Genomic DNA, 10,409 nt, shown 5'->3' with positions numbered 1-10,409 from the left:
CGGCTTTGGGCTTTTTTATACAGGTGCTCTGTGTTGCATGACCAGTCCAGTTTATTGTCCACCCACAGCCTGAGGTACTTGTACTTGTTGACCACCTCCACCTCCTCCCCCTCTATCTGAACCGGCAGTGGACCTTCTCTGGACCTCCCGAACCAGTTCCTTAGTCTTTGAGGTGTTGAGTTGCAGGTGGTTTGTGTGACTCCATGCGACAAAGTTCCTCACCAGACTTCTGTACTCCTCTTCCTGATCATCCCAGATACACCCCATGATGGCTGTGTCGTCTGCAAACTTCTGAATGTGGCATAATTCAGAGTTGTAGCAGAAGTCAGAGGTGTACAGGGTGAAGAGAAGAGGGCACAGCACAGTTCCCTGTGGTGCTCCTGTGCTGCTGACCACTGTGTCAGACGTGATGTCCTTCAGCCTGACGTACTGTGGTCTGTCGGTGAGGTAGTCGGAGATCCAAGCCACCAGGCAGGGGTCCACCTCCATCCTGTTCAGTTTTTCCTGAAGCATACAGGGCCGGATGGTATTAAAGGCACTGGAAAAGTCAAGAAACAGGATCCTGACCGTGCCTTTTCCCCCACCCAGGTGTGAGTGGGCTCTATGCAGGAGGTACAGGATGGCATCCTCCACTCCGACATCCGCCTTGTATGCAAACTGTAGTGGGTCCTGGGCATGTTGTACCTGTGGTCGGAGGAGGTTGAGTAAGAGCCGCTCTAGAGTCTTCATAAGATGTGACGTCAGTGCCACCGGTCGGAAGTCATTCAGCTCATTGGGCCGGTTCCTTTTGGGGACCGGGACGATGTAGGATGTCTTCCATAGGGCGGGCACTCTCCCCAGTCGCAGACTGAGATTGAAGACAGTAGAGGATTTGTGACAATAAGAGAAGGGTTGGTGAAGTGAAAAGTACATCTTGTAACCCAAGCCATGTTCCTTCCATGTAGACTTGGTTATAGAGACTTTTTGGCCTCTTATAAACACACTGTTATCTCTTGGGGTCCAATACTGCTGCAAACAGTGTGTCAAGACCCTGAAGCTCCAGGACCTTTTGTACATATCTCTGTCACGACAGCGGCATTTGACAAAAAAAACATACTCATAACCGTGAGGCAAGGATGCATTTGAAAGATTGCATTTACTGCTATATCGTGCACAAACCGTTATGTAACATTTTCCCCATTGCATTTGTCTCCATGTTAAACATGTGTTTTGTATTTTGGTTTTAATGTCACATCTGCCTCTAGTATTATTGCCCTCTCATGGTTCTGTTGTTGTTTTGTCGGTTATCACGGATTCCACCTCTCACTGTAAACACTTAACATGCCATTGTGTGTGATTTTTAGTAATTTTGTCCTGTAGATAAGTGGTAACTGTGGCAACTAAACGACTACAGAGAACACACCGGCGTACATGCAGCGTGCACCGTGCCTGTGTATATGAGGCATATCTTACAAAGCCAATTGTTGCTTTCAACAACAGTGGACATTTCTGTTAACTGTTAGAGCCAATTGTCGTAATGGTAATATGTGTGTGTGTGTGTGTGTGTGTGCACGCACAGTATCTGCAGCATCATTGTCCCAAGTGAAGCAATTATCCCAGACAATTGGAAACAATACTGATCTCTCCTCTGTCTCTATCTCTGACAAATTGAGACAATTTGTATCCAATTTCTGTTTGTACAAAGACAAACGTAGTTTTGGTCCTCCAGCTATCCTAAATCATATCACATATGCATTATTCATATTTCCACACATAATAGAAACAAGATTGTCACGCTCTAATCACAAAATATTACATTTCTCTGTGATCTTTTGAGGAAAGAAACGACACCATATGAGCTCACCCACCTCTTACTTTCTAACTTTGGTCAAAAGAGGGTAACAGTGTTTTATTGTAGCAGTGTGCACATTTCTAACAAGTGGAAGATCCCTGCTTCGTTTCCAGGAGGAGACACAAATCCCATGGCGACTGTGTCAGAAAAGGTCCTCCTGGTGTAAAAATCTGCAGAGCAAATCGAACATGCAGAGCTGCTATGGTGACCCTTTGAACACAGTTCAACCCATTAACTGCATATTCATGCATATTTATGTTTAAAGGTGAGATTTTCTTAGGTCTGCATTCTTCCCTGAGAGAAAAGTCAAACTTACTACAGATTACTCATCTGATTTGTGACCTTAATAGACACATTCCTGGTGAGTGTAGTTTCTCAGTTGTTAGTTGAATAAAACACCATTTTTGTTTTATAAGCATGGCCCATTTGGAAAAAAAGAGAAAACAAATAAATGAGGCTGTGCTGACTTTGGTTGTTTTGTATTTTGTATTGTTGTATGTGCATGCTCATGTTCCTATCCATGACTTGCCAGTCGAGGAAATTATAAACACCTGATCAGACATCCAGTATAGAAGAAGGAAGATCAGGAGCTTCAGAAACACTACAGATGCTTTTTTGCATGTTGAAGGTGAATTAATTTAGCAGCAGATTTCTTGGAAATTCTTCAATCTGTTTGATGAGTATAAACATAGGAAGGACACCATCATCATCATAGGGATTGTGTTTTTTTAAGCTGCAAACTCTACCAGGAATTCTTCAAGCTCTTCCAACATCATTTTTCTACTTTGATCTATTTCTCATCTGTAGGCTATAACTCATACACGATTGATTACTTCATTCTCCCTTTTTTAAACTTTCAGTTTTTTTTTAACTTTAGCTGAAACTTCTTGGACAACAGTGTGAACTCGCCAATACTGTAATATAGTAAGTAGGTTGAATGCAGTAACTTGAATGGTCACATGACGCTGTTTTTATGTGCATGCTCGTGTTCCTATCCATGTCTTGGCAGTCGAGGAAATTATAAACACCCTGATCAGACACCCAGTATAGAAGAAGGAAGATCAGGAGCTTCAGAAACACTACAGATGCTTTTTTGCATGTTGAAGGGGAATTAATTTAGCAGCAGATTTCTTGGAAATTCTTCAATCGTAGTTATTTAAACAAAACCATTTAAATATCTATAAAACCAATATGGACTAAAGGTCAATAATAGGTTGTTTCAAAAGCATCTATCAGGAGAACTCCACAACTCCATGATTGTTAACAGTGTGCGATGTTCACCCAACTCACAGCAGATTTTTGGTTGTGGTTATTTATGCCAATTTCTCAACCCACCATCAGCATGTGAGAACAGAAACCAGGATTCATTAGTCAGCATGGACCTTCAGTCATCTGACTGTGATGGTCATTTTTTTGTTGTTGTCTCATTACTGCATTTTATTCCGTGCTTGGTCTTCTGTTGCGTTCCATCTGCTTCAGTGTTGGAAGAGCTGTTTGCTCTGAGTTGCAAGCATGAAGCAATACATGAAACACAAACTGTAAATGTCCTGTATATCATGCTAAGTCGTTAAAGTACAAAGCAGGTTACAGCTGTTTATGAATATAATTATCAATACACAAAGCATGAAAGCTCACCAAATGTTTGATGAGTATAAACATAGGAAGGACACCATCATCATCATAGGGATTGTGTTTTTTTAAGGTTTTATTTTTTTATATTGGTTCACCAGGGTTTTATTGAACTCTGCAAACTCTACCAGGAATTCTTCAAGCTCTTCCAACATCATTTTTCTACTTTGATCTATTTCTCATCTGTAGGCTATAACTCATACACGATTGATTACTTCATTCTCCCTTTTTTAAACTTTCAGTTTTTTTTTAAACTTTAGCTGAAACTTCTTGGACAACAGTGTGAACTCGCCAACACTGTAATATAGTAAGTAGGTTGAATGCAGAGTGAATGCAATGTCTAAGTATCAGAAAGTGCAGTGACTTGAATGGTCACATGATGCTGACTCCAAAAGCAAGTAAATCTCTGGAAAGTTAAAATAACTTCACTTTGCAACATATTTATAGCCACAAATATAGACAAAAACCCTATTTCGATCCACTGATTACATGTTTGACGCTTAGCACAGCTAATAGGTAGATGGCCTATACTTAGCGCTGATAACTACAATTAGGCGAGTAGTAAGAACAGACAAACGAGGACAATAGCTGGCATTAGAACGGAGGGGAACGTGGGGCCAGAAAGAGAGAAGTGCATAGAAGAATATAGAAAGAAGCAAAAATGATGAATGAAGGAAATAAGAGAAACAGCGAGGGGGCTGCAGTGGGGAAGATGCTGGAGAGAGGGAATAGCAATTAAGATAGAGAAAGAGAGAGAGAAAGCTGGAAGAGGAGAAAACAAGAGGAGCATCAGGAGGAGGGGATGTGAGAGCCCCGAGGCTGTTCCTTTCAGTAGCACTAATTTAATCGCCTCGTTAAGACAGATGTGGGTTGCTTCCTCTTGATTGGTTGATTAGGCAGATCAAGCCTGGAAAGAAAGGAAATACAGGGGTTTCACAGTGTAAGCACGCACACACTGACCTCTGCACACATATTCACTTCCACATAAACGTATGAATGTGTGTGCATTTTTGTAAAAGCGTAAGTCAGTATAGGATGGTCTCATACATGCTCATGAATGCATGTGTAAAAGTACTTTTAACAGCCTCATTCACAGACATGTATGCTTACACACAGATTAGCTCATTCATGCATCCACTGCAAATCCTCCTGCAACAGCTGGGCGTCCCTGTGTGTGTGTGTGTGTGTGTGTGTGTGTGTGTGTGTGTGTGTGTGTGTGTGTGTGTGTGTGTGTGTGTGTGTGTGTGCTTTGCATGCAGTGTACACTAACAGTACACTGCATGTCTTATGTAGACGTAGAGGTGAGCATTGCGTGGCAAAGCTTTTAGTTTGCTGACTTGTAAGAGTCATTCCAGTCCCTCATGGAGACCACAAACATTCACACAAAGAACAAAACACACACACTCACAAGAACGGTTAGTTATGTGACCTCTCTGTTAGTCCACCCACACTGGCTCACTCTATACCCATGGATGTGTCCATTACAAACCTTCACAAAGCATTAATTTCCCATGAGTCTCTTTCTCTCTGCTCCTTGTGTCCACTACTGTTCATCGACTTCAGACACTTAAAAAGCGAGTCCAATCAAATATATTGCGCTGTATCCCTCATTACCCATTTAATATTCGTACTGATGTTTGATTGATTAAAACTGAAATGTGAGTACAAGCTACTTCAGGGAAACCTCATTAAAAGAAATACACTGTACCTAAACATTTATGTTTAGCAGGAAAACCTGACGTGATTATCTCAAAATGTTATGTAATGATATCACATCCTGTTGTTTGGAATAAGAGACAGCAGACGGGACTATCCAGAGCAACAAATAACTGAGATAGTGGCACTCGGGCAGATTTATCTATTTCTCTCATTTGTACCATTATAGTCTCAAAGGTTTTCTCATTAGTGGCTCTCTCCACCTGCCTGTCTGAGTAGCACTCACTGAAGAGTGTGTGAAATATTACCACACTCAGGCCCTTAGTCAACAGCTTATGTTGGAGCTCTCTGCTAGTTTCTGCTGTCATGTCCATGGAAAGGAGAGAGAGTACAGCGAGAACGGAGGACAGCGGTGGAAAGCAGGGGATCAGAGACATACAGTAGAGGCAGAAGGCGGGAAGTGGAGGGAGTATGGGAGAATACAAGAACAGGGGAGGGAGAAGGAGTAATTGAAAGGCAGGTAGGAAGAGAGGAGAAGCGATGGTGAAGGTGGCGGGTGAGTGTGGGGGAAATGAGGAGGTAAGAAACAGGAAACCACAAGAGAGAGAAGAAACAGATGGGAGGAGAACTAGAAAGGCAGAGACTGTATTTAGAAAGTAATATGAAACAGATGCAAAGCCCACTAGTGACTCACCTGGTATTGGCACAGTGTGTGTGTGTGTGTGTGTGTGTGTGTGTGTGTGTGTGTGTGTGTGTGTGTGTGTGTGTGTGTGTGTGTGTGTGTGCGTGCGTGCGTGCGTGTGTGCGTGTTCTCTCTAATGAGCTTTGCTGCAGAGGCATCAAAGTATTTTTAGATATCCTTATATCACTGTCAAATTAATTTGATTCTCGGGCATAGCTGATGTGTAGATGTGGACCATACACAGCTGTTTGTCTTTGTCTCACTCCAGAGGTATTGTTGAGTCCTGATGCACAGTTTAGTTTAAATGTTTTACTGAAAGCAACAACATGTGACTGAATTTTTGGTTCTTAGCATTTGCACAGGAAACGACTTCCTTCCCTCCCGGTACCAACCAACACGTGTTTATTTGGGTTGAAAAGGTGAATAGAAAACTAATACTAAGCAGTAAAAAACATCATTTTCAATCCAAGAAAATCAGATTTTGAAGATATTATGCTGGATTTTGATTAATAATCATGAGCATGCTAATAGAGTAGGTTATTTTACTCTTTAGCTCATCTGCTTTCAGAAAAATGCACCAATCGTCACCAAAGGTGAGCGTAACCTTGGTAGTTATTCACGCTGACACAGAATGACAGCAGCTATAAATATGCTATATGGACAAAAGTATTGGGCCACACCTCCAAATCTTTAAATTCAAGTGTTGCCAGTCCCATTGCCACAGGTGTAAAAAACAAACAAACCAAACCAAACATGCACTTAGCCCTACACTGAGGTCGAGTGCTGAGTGCTGAGGTGCATTAACATCAAAAAAGTATATGGTTCAGTATTTTTAGGTATATAGATTTTTCTTAAACGTCTTAACTAATATTCTTCTTTGATCATTTCTTTATGTACATGAAGTATCTTGGGCCACATTTTCAAATAGTCACAATATTATTTTTCATTTATTGTGATGCGGTGCCAGAGTGGAAGCTTTGGGAGGATTCCCAGTGGGCCGCTTGCTGGACCAGTGGTAAACAAAAAAAGACTAATTCATTAAATGTGACAATTAACACATTAGAGAAGAGAAGTGTTAAGAGTTGACTTTCTCCATTTTCTACAGCTGGAACACCACAGCGTCTTCATGGCAAAATGCCAAATATTTTCTGTAACGATATAGGTAAATGTCAGCCAATCATATGCCTTACAGACTCACACAAGCTGAGAAATGACATTAACAAGCTCCAAAGTAACACCGCTGTAACGTAGTTCCTCTTAGTTTTAATCTTGCATAAGTTAGACATCATGTACGTGTCACTGGGAGCTTTTTTATAAAGCTTTCTTGGTCCAAGATACATAAAATATACATGTTGTGGGTTTTCTTTGTACCCGAAATCCTCCTGAATGATGAACAACCCTCCACCAAAACGAACTGCATTTAGCTCCGTTCATTGTGACACATAAAAAAGCAAAATGTCATAAACCCTTTCTAACTTTAGACGCTAAAACAACATGTGAGGATGAAGCTGGAAAGGTCAAAGCCAGTTTTAGAAGTTGAAAGCCATAATGCTGCTATTAGTAAATTTTGATCTCTGCTGCAGTAAAGAGGGGTGCGCACCCCTGCAGCTTTTCAGAACAGCTCCTCTTGAGACTTTTGGCTTACCAAAGCAGCACTGGAACAGATATGGGAATAAGGGGGCTTGTCTCTGCCTATATTTAGAATGCATTTCTTTCATTTATTTATAAAGTGTACTTCATCGCTTTACTCTGTCAGCTGTGCTTCGACACATTCAGGTCAAGCACACGTAAACCTTTCAGGCCTTACCTGATCTGCCTGTCATCACTGTGGGACAGTACAGGAGCCTATTGGATCGAGCCACAGGACTAAAACTCTATTTAACTCTTATAATTTATATTTTGGCTTCATTAAATGACTGGTTGTTGGGGGGTTATTATGTTTTTATAAAAAGCTCAGTTTGCGTTCATTTCTGTGAGTGAGTTTACTCCTCAGGCAGGGGTCCAGAGCACATCTTGGGCTGCTATGGCAACAAGGCTGGCACCCCTACTGCTGCTTCGTGGCAAGCGCACAAACCCACAGATAGACGCACAAACACACACTAGCACACTGGAACTATAGCCACAAGGCTCTTTCAATGACACGCGGCAGGGAAACGCCGTTTTCTGCCTAATTACTCGGGATTCGGCGCAAAGGGATCGGGAACAACTGGAAGAGGCTTCAGCGTGATATAATGACAACACGCAGTGAGGTTTCTTTAAACACCGTGACAGCCACCAAAACATGTGGCTGTATTTAGGGAAGGAACTGGCCTTTGATATTCTTCAAACACATAAAGGCACCGTTATAAAGCTGCATCTGAAAGTGAAAATCTGCAACATCCAGTTTAGGATTTTGTCTGGATAAAAAAAACAATTAAAAAAAAAGTCCTTTGCTTCTTTTTAACCTTATAAAAAAAAATCCAGTCCGGCATTCACCGCTCCAGAAACCAACATGCTTCTGAACGGATGAGTCACTTCCATTACTAATTCAGCATGGCTCATCCCAATACACGATGCGTTGCTATTATCCGTGACAGCTGTGTTAACGCTGTTCACCCTCCTGGCAGCCGTTCCTACTCTGCTAATCTGCAAACCATTCAATTTACCCTCCAGATGTGTCATGGTAATTAGTCTGTTTATTAGATGATTATGTCAGTAAACTGCCCACATCACTGCTGTTGTTGCTGGTAAAAACACAAGGGAGTAGCACTGAGCGCACATGCTGCTAATGTCTGATTTTTAATGCAATAAAATACACAGAAACGCACCCAAATTAAGCCCTGTTGAAATGGGGTTAATCTGTTGACGTGGATACATGTGAATAAAGCAGATTAAGTAATTGATGATCTGTATGTGTTTGTGCAGCCCTATCTGCACGTTAGTTCCACATTGATACCTTTATTACAGAGTTATACCTTCTGTCAATCACTGTTCAAGCGAACATGACAAAGAAAAAGAGATTAATATGTTTTACTTCCTTGTCTGTACTTTTTTTGAAGTATGAACTTCAGTTCTATTTGCCTCCACTCTGTCATTTGTGCAGCTTTGGTGGCTTTTTTTTTCAGTTTTTTATTCCGTGTATTGCAAAATGCCATTGCTGCTCTGGGGACCTTGGAAAGTTTACAGACGGGTCTGAAAGTACAGAGTGACAGAATATGACTAACAATGTGTTAATCTTTCAGTGCTTTCAGACCATAGCGCATATAAACTCAGTCTTTTATACATATTAATCCTTAAAAATATAGGTATAGCCATGCCCTCAGTTCATTTTTAGTAGCTTCAAGTTGTTTTGTGCAGATATTGAGGAATGAGATGCAAGAATGTGGACCTGAATCTGATGAGATTGACAAAATGAGAGTGCATTTACCCTGAATACATGGGACAAACGTTAAAGGGTCTTAAGAAACCATGGAGAACGTGCTACCTGTAACAACATTCAGCATGACCGGTTTGGTGGTGGGTCAGTAATGATGTGGGGAGGCATATCCATAGAGGGCACACACACCTCTACAAGCCCGGCAGAGGTCACACTGGGGGGCCAAACAAACTCGTGAGTACCATTTTGAGTTTCTACAATGAAAATGGACTAGCCCATCGCTTCATTTTGACACTTTTCAAGCTATCTTTGAGTTCTGTAGGTTGCAAATTTCCATTTCTATCCTTTCATTCCATTCTTAACAGATCACCCCAGTCGATATCAGTATGGTATAAATATAGATCTGTTTCATTGTTTGAGTTCTGATGTGTTTTCATAGTGTTCCTTTCATTGTTTTGAACAGTATATATTGATACTCGTGAAGTCTAGTACAGTTATTATTCAGCCTGCACTATAATAGCCACCCATCAATCCACCCATTCATTCTCTTCCACTTATCTAATTTAGGAGGGCTGGAGCTTATCCCAGCTGCCATTAGGCGAGAGGCAGGGCTACACCAATGTTTTTGATCTGGGTTTATTTCATTATGCATCAGTAACCATGCAGCTACTCAAGAAATCACTTAAGTTCAGTCCAGCAATTGAAGTAAACTGCTGCAAAGTAAGCAAAGCTATAGCAGTACATAAATCGACTGAAACGTTGAAAGGCTGGGAGATTAAAAGCCCGAGCTCCTCAGCAAGCTGAAGTGTGTGGCACAGCCGAGGAGGTGAGAAGGCGCGAGCTGTCTCGCTCCGTAACACATCAGCTGCACAGCTGATGAGGGATCGCACGTGTGCCCTGCTGTGGTTGATCACAGTTACACACACAGGAAAAAAAAGGTATTTGGCCACACGAGCTGTTGATGCACTAAGGATTTATTTCTCTATCTATGTGAAACAGTTGGAGCACTTCTTGAGCAACTTTCACCAGTCAACCATCTGGCTTAAGGGGCAAGGTAAGTGTTGCTGTTAGCAACTAAAACACATTTAGTGGAAGTTTGATTTACCTGTGTGCCACTACGTTGACACCACTTTCGGAGAAACATGACTTGATTTTTCCTTGTTTTTTTTTGTTATTTAAACCGTAAGGTAAGGAGGGACATGCAGGTCTAAATATTAGGGATAGTTACTGGACCACAGTCTTACAAAGCCAGTATG

This window comes from Rhamphochromis longiceps, linkage group LG15, assembly GCF_057381845.1.
Source record: "Rhamphochromis longiceps isolate RC_006_pf linkage group LG15, R_longiceps_female_GT1.1, whole genome shotgun sequence".
In the NCBI taxonomy this organism is placed as follows: domain Eukaryota; kingdom Metazoa; phylum Chordata; class Actinopteri; order Cichliformes; family Cichlidae; genus Rhamphochromis; species Rhamphochromis longiceps.
The sequence above is the reverse complement of the archived record's forward strand: the minus strand, read 5'-3'. Positions refer to the sequence as shown.